The sequence below is a fragment of the Rattus norvegicus genome, chromosome 15, assembly GCF_021556685.1.
Source record: "Rattus norvegicus strain SHRSP/BbbUtx chromosome 15, alternate assembly SHRSP_T2T, whole genome shotgun sequence".
Taxonomy (NCBI): Eukaryota; Metazoa; Chordata; class Mammalia; order Rodentia; family Muridae; genus Rattus; species Rattus norvegicus.
Window position 1 is genome coordinate 21,041,537 of NC_141548.1, and position 16,705 is coordinate 21,058,241.

Below are 16,705 nucleotides of genomic sequence, written 5' to 3' on the forward strand. Positions count from 1 at the left end.
GGGTCTCATGTAGCGCAGCCTCACCTCAAACTCTCTGTGTGGCCAGTGATAACCCTAACCTTCTGATTCTCCTGCCTCCACTTCCCAAGTGCAGGGATTAGGGGTGTGCCGACAAGCTGATTTCTGTAAATGGGGTTCTGGGAACTTAACCCAGGGCTCCATACGTGGTAGGCAGGCACTCTAGCCAGGGACCCACACCCTCAGGTCACTGTAGCTGATCTAGAGCCACTGAGACATCAGGATTGTCCAGCATGGCCAGAGTAGCTGCTTCATGACAAACTCTCAATAATCAGATACTATTTTAATAATTATATCTATAACCAAATACTATTATAGATAATATTATTAAACAATCAAATATTATTTAGGGAAAAACTTTAAAGTTGAGTTTCATGTAGAACATTACGTTTCTCCCTGGAACTGTCCTTTGATTAAAAACTAGAAATGATCTGAATGCTTTTTTCAGTCACAGTCGTTAAGTCCTCCTAAGTCACTAGACATCCTCCCACTAGACATTGCTGGAAATGTACACTCGCAAGTTTGTAGGACCTTGGCAAACCATATTCTTTCTTTGAGCTTTCAGAGATGGTGAGCCTGTTTGGGTCAGTCTGAGCGTTATGATGGAGGTTTGACTGTGGCATCAGCACATAAGCAAAAAGCATTCTTTCTTGTATAAATCTAGACTCTCCCACCCACTCACACCAAACGAAATTAAGACAGTATTTCTAGTGTCCATCTCATCCCCCTGAGAGAACTCTAACTTGATGACATTGAGGTATTACCAGTCGACATTTGAGGTATTACCAGTTTGTGTCAAGTATACTAAACACCCGGGAAGCTTCGTAAGTAACAAAGTAAAATATTTACCCTTTCTGCTAATGAGAATAAAAGGCACCATGGGTAAAATGCACATCGTGCATTAAGCTTCCCAAATACCAAAGGCAGCATCTTAGGACGGCCCTTAGAAAACGGGATACTGGAAGACATTTTTAAAGTTTTCCAAATCTGTACAAATATAATTCACATTGTTGTGGAGTCCAACACATTCACAGATGACAACCACGTACTTTGTCCCTCTCACTGGGCACACAGCCCACAGCTGCGGTGGGCTCCTTCCCTGACAAGGCCGAGCACTATGACATGCGCTCCTTGAAGCACCACCTCTGGCTGTGTCTGAGTTGCTACAGTCTCGCAAGTTCGGAGCAAAGGCAGAGTTGAACTCCTCCTCTGTGGCCTCCACACATTTCCCGCTCTGCTTGTAGACTAAGGTGCGGTCCTCCTGTAGGATGAACTCTTGATTCTCTGGAACGGTATCTTTCCAGAGACCCGGGATAAGGATCCTTCCCTTCCTCCACTGCTATGCAGACCTGGGGCTGGCGGGTGTTATACCGTATTTCTTGCCGGGATGTACACTCGAAAAACTGGTTCTGACCCATCCCGTGGCAGAGGTACAAAAGGACCTGGTGGCCTTCCACATTGTTTTCACTGGGAGGATTATAGTCCAGGCAGTACCCCCGTAGTCCTCTGTTCTCAAGCTTCCCGAAGAAACCAGGCCTGTCCTCTGGCACATGCAGTTCTGGGTACAGTGTAGCCAGGAACCGCTTTAAGTCTTCACACTGGAGCTTGGGCTGAAGCTTCTTTCTCTCTGTCAGCTCCCCAGAGGGTTCCAGGCGGGCTGGGGATTTCGGTGGTGGTAGAGTTCTTTAAGTTCATCCGTCCACACTTCTGCAGCTCGGACACTGTTGGCTAGAGCCTTGCTGCGTGAATAGGGAGCTTGCTTAGGGAAGACGTGGCCCACGTGGGAGTAAGGGTGTGTTTCCAGAGAGTCACCACATTGCCAGATCCTAAAGGAGAATTCAAGGTTTTCTCCTCCCCAGACTTCCATTCCGGTATCATAAGACCCCAGGTATTCAAAATATCTCTTACTCACAACAAACAGTCCCCCAGCCATAGTTGGAGACCTGATAATGTCAATAGGAGTCCGCATCAACTTCCGCTCCCGCCAAGGGACCACGTGCCACGTGAATACTAGGCGCCAGTCAAAGCCTCCAATCTGGGGCTCTCCGGAGTTGCCCAGGTACTCAGAGGTGTTCCAGTCAATGACATCGATAACCGGGCACACCACGGCCGACTCCTTCTCGTGGATCCTCTGCAGCAGACTCCAGCCACCCCTCATGACAGTCACAGTGACAGTCCAGAAACCTCAGCACTTCGCCCCTGGCCCCAGAGGCTCCCAGTAGCCGGCTTGCACTAGGCCCTCTCTTGCTAGCAGGGATCAGGTACACCTAGGGCAGCTGTGACAGCTCTTGGCCAGGGACTCCTTCAGGTGATCTCTGTCACTGTAGTCATCTACCAGAATGACCTCCTGCAGCAGGATATCAGGGGAAGTCTCAAGAACACTGTAAACTGTCTGAAGGAGTGTGGACCAGGCTTCATTATAAAATGCTATGACAACGGATGTCTTGGGCAGGTTATCATAATCATACCCGCAGGCCACGGAAGCGGGAACCTGGCGTCCTGGTAAAGTGCTCAGACAAGCACAGGGCTCAGGGCTGCACTCCTACCTCCAGTGGTGCCAACCAGCTATGGGCCCTCAGCGCCACTCTACAACTAACTACCTGGTGGCCGGCTATGCTGCTTAGCCCAGCTAAGATGCGCACTCGAACCACCTGCCTTGCTGCTCACGCCCTACTTACCCTCTGGGCAAGGCCCACGCCCCTGCCTGTGCCCATGCCACCCCAGTCCACGCCCTACGGCTTCCAGCCCATGGAGTTTTGCTGAAGCACAAGGGGGTGGACGAGGGCGCGGAGACCCGCTACCGCAAGTAAGGGTAGTAGCCCACCTCAGAAGATGTCCAGTGTTGGGAGAAAGCAAAGCCACCCGGGGCGACAGAGGATGGCAGCAGCGGTGCTCTCAAGGTCCCTGGCTCCCCTGCCTACAACCCGCAGCTGGAGCCCTGTGACAAGTTTGCAGAGCGTGTTCCTGCCAGGCACAGAGGCTTCCCGGAGCTGTCAGGGGAGCCCGCCAAAGGAGTGGACCCGGGGCGCTGGAGCTGGAGAGTGGCAGGATGGTGGACTGTGGGCGCCTGGTGCATTGGTTAGACATGGCGGGTCAGGGCACCCTCCGCGGATGGTGCTGTTCTTCAGGTCCCGCGGCTGATGCAAGGCGCTGCTGGGGCACTGCCTTGCCACCCAGCTTGGTGCCACTCTGCTGAGCCTATGGGAAAAGGCCTGGTGGCCTCCTGCCCTGTCAAGGGCGTGCACCTCCTGCAGGCAGCCTTTGCTGTGCTCTGAGGGAGCTGGAGCTGGCCGCTTAGTGCAGGGCACCCAGGGCTTCTTTGGGGTGAGCTGGGGCAGTTGTGTCAGCAGGCAGCAGCCCAGGCCAGCCTCTCCAGAGTGCACAGGTCCCTCTCCTACAAAGACATGGAGGCTGCTCTAGCCAAGGTGGGCCCTCGGGCTCCTCCCAAGGAGCTGTATTCATTATTTGAGTGGGACAAACTGTATGGGTCCTGACACTGAGGGTGGCAGAGGAAGTCAACTCTGCCTGGGGCGTGGGGGGACTGAGGTGGAGATGTCTTTGGCCAAAGGAGTGATGAATGTGGGGTGGGAGAAGAAAGGCTCTCCTGGTGGATTTTTTTTTTTAAAATGGGAAGGAAATTGCCTGCAGATTGATGCCATAAGCGCCGGTGGACTCAAGTTTTTCCTATTTATTGTGGACGGGAGGTTCGCCATCTCTGCTGGGCAGACCAGGCACACCTGACATGAGTTGGCATCGGGGCCTAAGGAACTCTTACTCTCTCTCCTTAACCTCTGTCTCTTGTCCTCTGGGCCACACCCTCCTTTCCCATTCTACTTTCTCAGTACTGGCCTAGTTTCCTCCTCAGGGTTTTGTCACTTACCCCTTCCTTTTCAGCTCCTCCTTCCCACCCCCATCTATCACCCTCTGCTTCTGTCTCTGCCTCACCCTGTGTCTCCCTGACCCTGTGCTTTAACCCACCCTCCCTCATTGTTCTGATTAACACTGCAGAGACTCTTGGCAGAAGTTCTCTTGGCCTGGAGGCTGAGAAAGGTGGACCAGGTACCCCAGGCCTCCTCTGTACCCTACCCACCTGATATCTTGGGGTCTTAGGGGTGGGACAAGGATAAAAACTACCCAAAGAAGGCTTTTGTTTTGCTCTTTGGTTTGTTCATTTTTTTTTTAGGGGAAGTCCCAGAAATGCAGGTTGCTTAATAATTTAGGTCTCTTATTTTTGTAATATGTATTTTGTATTTGATGTGTTTTGTTTTATTTTGACAATTCAGGAAGAAACTGACCTCAGAAAGAGTGTTTGAGTTTGGCTGCTCTCCTATTACCACAAGCCCCGTCCCTGGGGAGTAGATTCTCCCAGACCAGAGAGGTTTGGGCTAATGAGGAAGACCAGACATGAGCCCCATACTGCTGTTCCAGTGATAGAAACAATGTATCTAAGAGCTTCCTCCCCAGGACTAGCTTGCAAGCAAGAGGTGAGGATGGGTCAGAGGCCCCAGAGGAAGGGGCTTGCTGCTTTCTTGCCATTCTCCACCTTGGGCCCCAGTCCTCAGCTTCCAGTGGTCTGCAAACCTTCCAGAGAGTTGGGGTACTCTTGTCCATTTCCTGCCTTAGAGATGACCCAGGCAGAAGGTTCTCAGGCTATGTGACTGAAGTAGGTTCTGTCAGAGATGCTCAATAAAAAGCTAAGAGGATTTCCTCAGGCATGAATGTGATCTGGCCACAAGTCTGGCTGGGCAAACTATTGATTACTAGGACCCAGGCCACCTGTGACAAGGCAGAGCAGTGCCCTGGAAAGGTTTCTGTGTCTCTATGTGGGGATGTCTACTTGTCCCTGTGGAGTGCTGGGTCTAGCTAGACCTGGAGGGCCTGGAGGGAACTGGGTGTTTTCCTATGATTCTGGTCCAGAGCCCTTCTCTGCAAACCACATCCCTCCTGCTCCTTCTCTTGACAAGGCTTCACCTCCTTGGCCCCTCAGGCCATTTCACAATCTTTGGTGCAAGAAAGGACCCCCCTCCCCCCATCTTTGTCCCACCTTAACCTCCCTGCTTTGCCCCTACAGCTCCTACCCGTCATTTTCTGGATGCTCAGGCTGCCATGAGAGACATGGCAGGGGCGGAGTGCTGAGGGCAGATGTGAGCAGAGGAGGGTGAACAGGGGAGTTGCTGTGTCCCCTTCATGTTTGTTCTCTGCAAGCCGCTCCTTGGAGCCAGCCAACCAAGTGCAGGACTGGATACCTCAAAGTAGCCTCGAGTGATGCTGCAGATGACCCTCCATGGGGCACAGAGTAGGGGAATCCCTAAGATCTCGGGGTGGGGGTGGGGATACCAGGACAGGGAAGTGAGGTTGGGAACCCAGCTGTCCTTTGAAGCAGCAGCATCACAAGGGGCTAGGTAAGAGATAATGGACCAGTACCTAAGGTCCCCACACTTGCTTTGCTGGGCTCTTTCTGTTTCCAGGTTTGGAAGCTTTTCACAAGAAGATAGTCCCCAGCGGCAGCACCTACGCCACGATCATGGGGCAGGATGGCAGGGCAGAATGGCAGGGCAGGTTGAGCCCTAGCAATGTTGGGGTCATAGCAAAGAATCCAGGGACAGAGCACAGGGGAGGGCACACTGGCCCTCCATCCCCTCTGCTAACACTGGTTTGGGATCCTCTCTCAGTTGTGACACATTTCTACCTCATTCTGCTGTATCTTGTACATCCTGTTTATCTCCTGTCTGATGATGCTCTGTAGTTATGGTCTGTCTGCCTCAGAAGAGACTGTATTTTAAAAGAAAATGTTGTGCAGTATTAAAGATTAAGAAAAAGAAATAGAAACACAGAGAAAGATACAAAGAATCAAGAAAACCAAGAACCGGTTCTTTGAAAACCTCAGTAAGATAGAGAAACCTTTAGACAAACTAATTCAAAGTCACAGCGATTGTATCCAAAGTAACACAATCTGTAATGAAAGGGGAAAAATACCAACAGAAAATGAGGAAACTAAAAAATCATGACTCACCAGAACTGGGAAATCTAGAAAAAAATGTGAAATTATACACAGATACCATGTACAAAGTTAAGTCAAGTTCAGTTAAACTATGTAACCAGTTCCATAACATAAACTGTCGTCCTTTTAACCCTCCCAACAAAGTAGCCCTGCCCATAGGAGGCCTCTAAGTCTCTAATCTGGAGGGAGAGTGTACAAAACATTTTTGAGGCTTTACAGACAGATGATTTGGTTCCAATCATAGAACTTCTATATGTCTCCAAACATTTTCATCCATAGGATCATGAAAGAAATGTTACTGCAAAGTATGTGTAACCACTCACCGTAGTCATGCAATCCCGGTCCAAGTTAATGAACCCTGCAGCATCCGGCTGGCCCACAAGTCACCTCAGAGAAAGGAGGCTCACACATCTGCTGCATTGCAGGCTCACTGCTGGCTCTGTGAGTTATGACACAGAGTTAAGCAAAGGATAAAAGGCTAGAACTTATATGTGCAGACAGAATTTGAAAATAATCTGGATATGATAAAAAAAGAAAAAAGGCTTGTAAGTGGACAGGCCAGGTGTTATGCAACTTTAATCCTGGCACTCAGGAGACAAAAGCAGGTGGATCTCTGTGGGTCTGAGGATAGCCCAGTCTACACTGCAGATTCCAAGAAAGCTAGGGCTACCCATTGAGACCCTGCCTCAAAAATAAATAAATAAATAAATAAATAAATAAATACATACATACATACATACATACATAATCTATAGGACTGAGGAGATGGGTCAACCAATAAAGAATGTGCTTTGCTAGCATTAGGACCGTAGGTGGATTCGCAGAACTCATGTTGAAAACAACAAAAAACAAAATCAAAAACAAAAAGACAAAACCAAGAGAGGCAGTGAGTTCCCGAGGACTTTCTGGCCAGCAGTCTAGACTATGTGGCAAGTAAATTCTAAGCCAGCAGGAGACCATGTAGATGGCATCCCTAACTTGACACTCAAGGTTGTCCTCTCTCCTGCACACGAGTGCACCTGTGTGCATGCACACACACACACACACACACACACACACACACACACACACACACCAATGAAAACAATACTAAAAAGAAGAGAAATTTTCTGAGCCTTTAACAAATGTTTCGTCTCCTGCAGCAGGCAGGAGAGAGTGTACCAATGGGGAACAGGACACAGGACTGCAGCCAGCATCAGCAGGATGAAAAGGAGGCCAACACTGGGAGCTCAGCCCATGCAGCATGAGAGATGGAGGGGGAGGGGAGGGCCAGAGCAGCTTTACCAGTGAGGGGGTGAGGGGTGTGAACCAGCAGAAGAAGACCAACCCAGGGGAGTTTAGGGAGACATCAACTGGAGCTCCCACTCCCCACCAGGACACTCATAGAGGTTTATCTCTCCTCCCAGGCACCCACCTTGGCTCCTTGGCAAACTCCACAAACTTCCTCCCAGAGAACAACAGGGTTCGATGAGCGATGTTAGGGTTACACCCTACATCATTATTTTACCATATCATCACTACTACATTTCAGAGAGTGCAGTATAATTTGTTATTGCTCAAATTAATGTAACATAGATGCTAGAGAAAACACAATGAACTGAGCAAGCCTGTGTGGTCCTCTCTGTGCTGGTACCCGGGACAGCGTTCCTCATCTGATTCCCCTATTCAGGTAACTTTACATATCTCAGACTGAGGCCATTTCTATAGAGCAAAAAACACAATGTTTTGTATAGAAACCATCAACTGCAGAAGTCATAGTGTAAGTTCTGCTTACTATTTAGAAGAATCCATGAAGAAGAGTCTCAATCACATAGGCGCTGCGGAAAATTTCCTGAACAAAACACCAATGACTTATGCTCTAAGATCAAGAATCAACAAACGGGATCTCATAAAACTGCAAAGCTTCTGTAAGGTAAAGGACACTGTCATTAGGACAAAACAGCAACCAACAGATTAGGAAAAGATTCTTTACCAATGCTTTATTTGATACAGGGCTCATATCCAAAATCTATAAAGAACTCAACTAGTTAGACTGCAGAGAGCCAAAGAACCCTATTAAAAATGGGGTACAAAGCTAAACAAAGAATTCCCAGCTGAGGAATATCGAATTCCTGAGAAGCACCTAAAGAAATGCTCAACATCTTTAGTCATCAGGGAAATGCAAATCAAAACAACCCTGAGTTCCACCTCACACCAGTCAGAATGGCTAAGACCAAAAACTCAGATGGCAACAGATGTTGGTGAGGATGTGGAGAAAGAGGACCACCCCTCCATTGTTGGTGGGATTCCAAACTGGTACAACCATTCTGAAAATCAGTTTGGAGGTTCCTCAGAAAATTGGACATTGCAGTGCCTGAGGACCCAGCTATATCACTCCTGGGCATATTCCCAAAAGATGCTCCAACATGCAAAAGGACACGTGCTCCACTATGTTCACAGCAGCCTTATTTATAATAGCCAGAAGCTGGAAAGAACCCAGATCCCCTTCAACAGAGGAATAGATAAGGGAAATGTGGTACATCTACACAATGGACTACTACTCAGCTATCAAAAACGATGACATCATGAAACTCATAGGCAAATGGATTGAACTAGAAAATATCATCCTGAGTGAGGTAACCCAATCCCAGGAAAACAAACATGGTATTCACTCACTGATAAGTGGATATTAGCCCAAAAGCTTAAATTATACAAGCTACAATCCACAGACAAAATGAATCTCAAGAAGAACAACCAAAGTGCACATGCTTCACTCTTTCTTAAATGGGGGAACAAAAGCATTCACAGGAGGGGATATGGAAGCAAAGTTTGGAGCAGAGACTGCCTCACATTGGTATACAGCCCATATATATGACCACCAAAACTAGATAAGATTGATAAAGCTAAGAAGTACATGCTGACAGGAGTCAGATGTAGCTGTCTCCTGAGAGGCACAGCCAGAGCATGTCAAATACAGAGGCCAACGCTAGCAGCAAACCACTGAGCTGAAAGCAGGATCCCCGTTGGAGAATTAGAGAAAAGATTCGAAGAGCTGAAGGGGCTTGCAACCACATAAGAACAACAATGCCAACCAAGAGCTTTCAGGGATTAAACCACTACCCAAAGACTGTACATGGACTGACCCATGGCTCCAGCTGCATATGTAGCAGAGGATGGCCTTGTTGGGCACCAATGGAAGGAGAAGCCCTTGATCCTGCCAAGGTTGGACCTTCCAGTGTAGGAGAATATGGAGGGGAGGAAGGTGGGCAGACGGGCAGGGGAAAACCCTTATAGAAGAATGGAAGGGGGATTCAATAGGGGACTTATGTTTGGGAAACCAGGAAAGGGAATAACATTTGAAATGTAAATAAAAAATATCCAATAAAAGACAAAATGGAACAAGACATGCCTAGTGTACTGTGATTGGTGTAGCACTCTGTGAACCTACCTTTCTTTCAGCATTAACACATTTACCGTGTAAGGTGTGACACTTCAGTGAACATATGAGAAAATAATGACACACAGTGTCCCACTACTAAAATAAACCAAATACTAACCCTAACTTACTGAATACGATTTGCAGTTGATGTTTTCTGTAAAAAACTCTCTTTTTATCTTGCTATAAACACAAGTGTTGGGCCCTACCCTGGGGTGTTTCCCTTCCCCCTGGCTGAGCCTTTCAGCCTGCTGTGGCCAGAGGTTGTTGATGACCTTGACAGCTGCTCTTGGCCCCTGTTTTGGGGTGGGGACTTTCCAGGATGTTATTTCCTGGTTCCTGGTTGGGGTCTTCCACCTGGTACCTTGAGACGTGTCTAGTACTTTCCCACTGCTTTTGCCTCTTGTGTGTAAGGAAATCTCAGTAAAGCCTGGACGGCTTTCTCGCAGGCCCACGACCGGTTCTAGTGTGGTAATGATGCAGGAGTCCCAAATGGAGGTTCCACTGGGATTGGAGAGGACAACTCAATGAGATCATCCCAGGAATCCGGCCGGTGAAAAAGGAGGGATATAGTGGGGAAAATGGGCCACAAAAGGCCTCAGTAATCAAGATCCAGAAGGACCACCAGAATTGAAATCATGTGCAACGAAAAATAAAGATTTGGGCTAGTGGTGAGTAAACCTTGTAAAAAGCGACAAGGTAATGATGATAAGATGTTTTTTGTGTATGTGTTCTTTAGAGTTATGCTAAAACCTAAAGAAGTGATGTCAATTATCATAGATGCTTTTAGTCTTTTGACCCTGACTAGAGACCGTTTATACCCTAGACAAGAGAGAAAATGGGTTTAAGAGAAAAACAGTCCTTCTGGACTCTCCACAGATGCTTTGGTGAAAGAAGGAAAATGAGCTTAAGCTTTTTTGGAGCTCTCCTGGGGACAGAAGGAGGGGGGCAGACGTCCTGGCTCTTGCTGGCTCCTATTGGAGAAGTGCTTATCTCTGGTTCTGGGTCCTTTAAGTACGATATCTGGGACCTTTTGGTGGGACACCATCTAGCTCCTTCCCTCTATGTCTATTGTCTGTCCTTGGTGCACCAAGCTGTCTGGGTTTTTGCTTCTCGTTGCTTGAATGTTTTGTGTTTCATGTTTAAGAGAAAAAATGGTGAAAATTTAAATGCTGGTTGATTCCCCCCTTGATTTAGTTTTAAGTCCTTTCAAGAAAGAAACAAATAAATAAAAACCGTTTCAATTGACCTTTGGAGCCCTGCATCCTAGATAACTGGTTATCTCTGTCATGCCTGTCTGTGACTGAATCCGGCCTCAATGGAGGAATGTAGCTAGGAGCATAGGTCTGTCCACTGGGGAAGCTCCCCAGGGGACTGGCTAAATGTCTACACTAGCTGCCTTCAAGGTGCCAGCAGCTTCAAAGCTTCTATGGTAATGGATCTGATGTCTGTTTCTCTTAGAAAAATCTTAGATTGTGATTACTGGATTCAACAGGTAATAAGGTGCTTCTTTTAAAACTGACAGCTACAAAAAGTAAGATGGTGTTTGATCTAAATACTAAAGATATGTGTAATCACTTCATTTTTTTCTGTTTGGTTTTAAATGTATAATACGCTCTACATGTCTTGGCTATAGGTTACTGGCTTTTAAGTTATTGGGTATGGTTAAAAATTTGTAACATTGGTAACAGAAAGTTGGCTTAAAACTGGAGTCATTCTAGACAACACGTGGCATGAGCCAACCCAGGGGAACAGGTCTAGATTGGGATACTATTTGAATATAACTCTTATCATGGAAACCGGACTTATAAAAGAATTTAGGGCAATGTCTCTTTGTTGGGGTATTAGAGCCTGCAGCATCGTTCGTTCATATGCAAGGCTTGGCCGTCATACTTTATAGCATGAGGAATGGACTTGTTGTTTTGGAGAGACTGGATTTTGGATGATAGATGGTTTGGTGGAGGGTGAGTTTTGCTTTCCAAAGTTATGGCTGTGCTCAGGTGTTATAAGGGAAACTTAAAGATTGTGGTTAATGATTGCCAGTGTTACATTGGCTACAGTTTACTGTTCGATCACGGAGAGATGCAGGATTCTAACTTTCACATATTTGTAATTAAGGAAGAATCAAATAGGTGGAGATTGTTACGAAGGGTTGATGAGGCTATGGAACTTATAAGAGCATTGCAGCCTGGTTGCTTACTGCAACTGCTATTTCAAGAAATACATATAGAATTATTATAGGGTTAAGAGATTGTTTTTATGCTGTTTCTTGCACTCTTGGGTTGTTGTGAAATATTTCATTTCTTGTGTTTCCTTGGGTTTTGTTTGACTTGCCCATACATTTGTATGTCTTTTTGAAAGAAAAATGTATTCGTTTTTATTTATTTTGGTGAATTGTTCTTTGGATGACTTTTGTCTGTGGTTCCTCTGAATGCAGTTCCCTTGGTGGTCAGATGAGGGCACCGGATACCAAGTTATAAGTGATGGTTAAGCACCCTGTAGGTCCTCTGAGTGAAGCCAGCAGGTTGCCCAGGTCAAACTCCAGTTCTAGCTCCTGTGCACCATGATGTGCTACAGCTTCTCTGCTTCCTCCTGCTCTTCCTTGGCCAGCAGCACCTCTGCATTCTGCCCCTCCATGGCTCTCGCTTGGGTCTCAGGTCCCTCACTTTTGGGGATTTTAACTTTTAAGAATGGACAGAAAGTTTACAATTTGATGTTTGCCCTAGATGTGAGCACCTATGTTGCCAGGAAAAGCGAGGTTCCATTGCACAAAATGGGATTGTAAGACAGAGATTTCAGGAAAAAACATGGGTGAATATATTGAAACCATTCCTCCTCCCAAGGCACACTCCATGAAACAACATTCTCCAACTTGCATACATTTAAAGGTGTAGGAAAAGAAATATTGGCCTCTAGGGAACAGAAAAAATTGTGGGAATTGGATTATATGTCACACACATGGAGCCTGGACCCTGGGTTTATACATTTCAGGAAGAAGAATATTCATCATCCAAGGTCTTTAGATATTTGGCTGTTAACAAATATGTTCTATCCGTTTCAAGGCCTGATACAACTCTCCCTCTCCTCAGCAACAGCTGTAATGAAGCAGTGAGAACTCTGAAGCTCTGGAAGGAGAGTGTGCGAATGGGTGTTCCCTGGCTCAAAAGTGAGTCTCTGGAAAAGCCACTGCAGAACCTGGTCACTCTGGGTGGATGTAGTTAGCAAGTGAGCTATGGCATTTCCCAGTAACATCACCGGTAGTGTCTTCCCTGGAAATTCTCTTGTATCCAGGAGACACTAGAATCTTCTGTGATGTCAGCAGTGTTGTGGTGACACCAACTGCCTGAGCCATTTCCCTTCATTTCCTCATGGGTTCCCGAGGAGGCATGTTCTCCAGGATCCTCTGTCTCTTTCGGAGGGACAATCATATCCGTGCAGAGACCAGACCAAGGCAGAGGGAGGCGAGCCTTCTATCACGTTGGAGAACAAGAGGAATGGAAAGGTCCTTGAGGAGGTCACGTGAGTACTGGGCAGGGCAAGGGGAGCTTCCTGGAGGAGGTTGGCTTGAGCTGGTCCTTCCAGGAGTAGGACGTATGATTTAGAGCCTCAGTCTTCCTAAATGGTTGACCCAGACACAACAATTTCTGATCATTAGTTTGACAGAGAACCAAGACCTGTTATATGTCAAGGGGCTTTCCTTGGATCTGTTTAATGTCATGGGCAGTGTCAAAGAATACCAGGATGTGCCTCTGTAAGAATAACAAAGTGTCTCTCTCAGGATATGCTGTGGAAGCACTCCCTCTCAGCAGTGTCCTGTAGGCTACGTGGGTAATTGATGCCAAGAGGGATACTCTCCTGGTCATATCATGGTCTCAGTTACTTTGTACTTGAACACACATGACTAGGGATTCAAGATGTTAAACAGTTTGGACTCAAGGACTTACCTGCCTCACATCATACATTAGCTGAGAAGGTCCTCCAATTCTTCTTGTTTAGGCCAGCTTTAGAATTTCAGTGCAGAAGAATGGCTATAGGAGGTGTGGTCTATATCTATGATGGCATATGTCACCATATGTCTATGATGGTGGGGAACAGGGACTGAGCTGAGTTCAGCTTAAAGATAGCTTTCTTGCTCTGTCAGGAGGTCACTGTATCTGTAGAACTGTTCATCTTCAGACTTCTGTTTTAGAGTAAGCATAGTTTTTCTTGACACTATGTCCACATATATGCCTGTTTACTGGTGTTTATCTACCTACAGAGTCTGATCAGAAGGCATCATCCCAACCCTCCACGACACCTGTTGAGGAGGAGAGAATGAAGCGTTTGGAGAACCTCAAAATTGCCCTCCACAAGATGCAAAAGGAGAGAGATGAACTCAGGAGAATCCTGGCGGATTACCCAGGAAAGAATTTAAATGACAGGTAGTCACAATGCAAGTTCTGTTAAATCCATATTTCCTCACATCGCAGTAGGCTACAACTCCAGGGTGGGCTCATGGTCAAAATCACTTTCCTGATTGCATCAGAATGTGAAGATCAGATGGGAATGAGATGGTGGCACAGGCTATTTTGATTCCTACAAACGTAAATCATAGCCTGTGGCCTGAATCACAGTCTGGGAATAAGGGTAGTAGTGTGTGAGCTCTCATTGTGTGGTTTATGTAGCCTGGACAGTTTTTGGGTTGTGGGAATTTCTAGGTGCTCTGATTATGACCAATCATTGTTGAAATTGATCTGGAGGTGCTTTGGGTTCAATAGGTCCTGTGAAGAGCTAGAGGGGCCTAATCCCTCTTGCTGCCTCACAGTGTGTGACTGGACTGTCAACAGGGTATCATTGGTGTTCTCTGATTTTATTCATTGTATTTTGAGATAATGCCACATTCTTGTATTTATTTGGCATTCAAATTGTATGAGAGAGAGAGAGAGGGGGGGGAGAGTGTGTGTGTGTGTTTTGTGTGAGTTTGTGTGTGTGTATGCATGTGTGAGTGCGTTTGTGTGTATAACTTAAGATCTGGGTATTCTGTGTTCTGATTTGGCCTGAGAATTATCCTATGGCAATTTCCATGGCATGATGATGATGAGGGTGAGAGCCTCACTTTGAACAGTACAACATTTCACATCTGCTCAGGTGGACACACATGGGAATCTCCTGGTGTGTGTTAAAAATTCTTTTCCCTGTAAATACTGTCCATGTTCCTTTGGGTTTTCATGTAGCAATAGATTCTATGATTGAGAATTGTTACCTAAGAACAGGAGAATAGTCTTCATGGGTTTAAGTTGGAGCCTGGATGGTGGCACAGGACCCTCGAATGTTTTTGGCAAGCTAGTCTATTTCTTCAAAGCCTGTCAGGGAGCTCAAGCAAATCAGCTCCCTGCTTTTGTTTCCTGGCACTGCTGTCCCCGTGGCCATAATAATAAACTTAATAAATACCAAATGGACCCAGTACCAAGGAACAAGGGCGTGGATGTCCTAGGCTGGGGTAGTTCAGGATTCAGTCTAAATTCATGAACTTCTTGAATCCTTCATTCATAATGTTATTTGATCCTTGAACCACGCCCTGCCACAGGAACAAGTTTGAGTCCGAGATGCTCATGATGCAGCACGAGGAAGTGATGACCGACATGAAGAAAATGAGCGAGCAGATCAATACCGCTTTGGTCAAATGTAAAAACCTCACACTGGAAAATGACTGGTACTGGTGAGTAACTTACAAGGTTGTGACCCCAGCACTAGGCAAGCATATGTCAGCCCATTCTTATCTTTGAAATAAAGTGAGGATCAGGCTTTATAGTGTTTGAAGCAGACCAGGAAGCCTGTCTCTAAGGAAGGCTCTAGGATTTTTACCTCTTGTAGATAGTTTGAACAAATGGAAAGAGACTGTGAGATTCATCAGTCATTGTCCTTCCCAAATAGGGATCCTGTACATAGAAAATGTGTGCACAATGATGGAGTCATCAATCAATCCTGATGCTCTGAGGCTCTGACAGGACACACACACACACACACACACACACACACACACACATAGACACACACACACACACACACACACACACACACAGAGGACACATAGAAAGATTGGCCTCCAAGGGACATTCTAATAAAAAGGACATATAAGCACACATAGGGATTAAGTCCTCTTCTGGGAAAAACTTGAATCAATGGTGTCAGGATTTTGAGAAATGCCCTGAGTCTTCTGGAATGTTGCTCTTTTCTCCATTTGACCTCTCTCTAGGTTATGCTCCATGGCTACAGTGAACTTGGACTATAATCTGGGGCTCTCTTCAGATCAGGATCCTAGAAGGAGGAATGGACTTGGAGAAGTGGGAGGAAGTTGGAGACTGGCTGGGATTCACCATTTTTTCTTTGTGTCTCAGCCGCAGCTTCTGCCCCCTCCTAACTGAGTGTTTTGAGCTGAAGAACAATGCCCAGAGAGCATGGAATGAGTACAAAGGGCTTCTAAGGGATCAGATTGCACTGGAAGAATCCATTAAGGAAACAACAAGGTTCTGTGGGGAAGCCAGTAGGAAAATCCGTGTAACAAGCAGCCTCAGGTAGGATGAATGAAGCATCAAGGGCAGGTTTTCCTGATATCTAAGCATAAACCAAGTCAAACCAATTTAACCTTTCTCCAACTTATCCAGACACTCTCCTAGGACTCATCCAGTTGATCATTTCGTTGCCCATTTACAAAACTTTCTGTGATTCTAGCTTCACGCAAGAAATTGGAGGATTGACAACCAATCCTCCTGCTCAACTAGAAAATGCATATCCTTAAGGGGGATCTGTTGATCACACATTGCACACTTACATGCCATTATGCTAGAGGGATGCCTTGTGGTAGCCGTCTTTGTAGTGCACAGAACTGATTAGAGTTCAGTTCAATTGCTAAAAGAATGGCTCTCACTGTCAATTATGATGGGGCTTGTGGACTTTCTCTCCTTTTCCCCGTACATTGAAAATGGTCCCTTCTGCCTTTCCAAATGGTGGTTCATAGTGACAGAGCTTGAGAAGCAGTGTGTCAGTCCTGTTCTATGTCAGTGTTTTAGTGTTCTTTCCTGGGGCTTCTGTCCTGGAGCTGACTGGATGAACAGGGATGTAAGAAAGGCTTCTCTCAGGGTGAGGGTTTGTGTGAGATATGTGAGGGTTAGAGGGAAATTTTTCTCCACCTCTCTCAACCTCGTGTGCCCAAGAAGTGCATTCCCCATACAGGTTTACTCTATAAGGGATGGAGAGCAGTGTCTACGCTCTCACTTGACACATTTCCTTTG

The 16,705-nt window shown here is 46.4% G+C and overlaps 1 pseudogene; it reads right to left on the minus strand.

Moving 5' to 3' along the window:
* Positions 1–1,133: 1,133 nt before the first annotated feature.
* LOC148000870 (polypeptide N-acetylgalactosaminyltransferase 12 pseudogene) lies at positions 1,134–2,732 on the minus strand (annotated as a pseudogene).
* Positions 2,733–16,705: the final 13,973 nt, after the last annotated feature.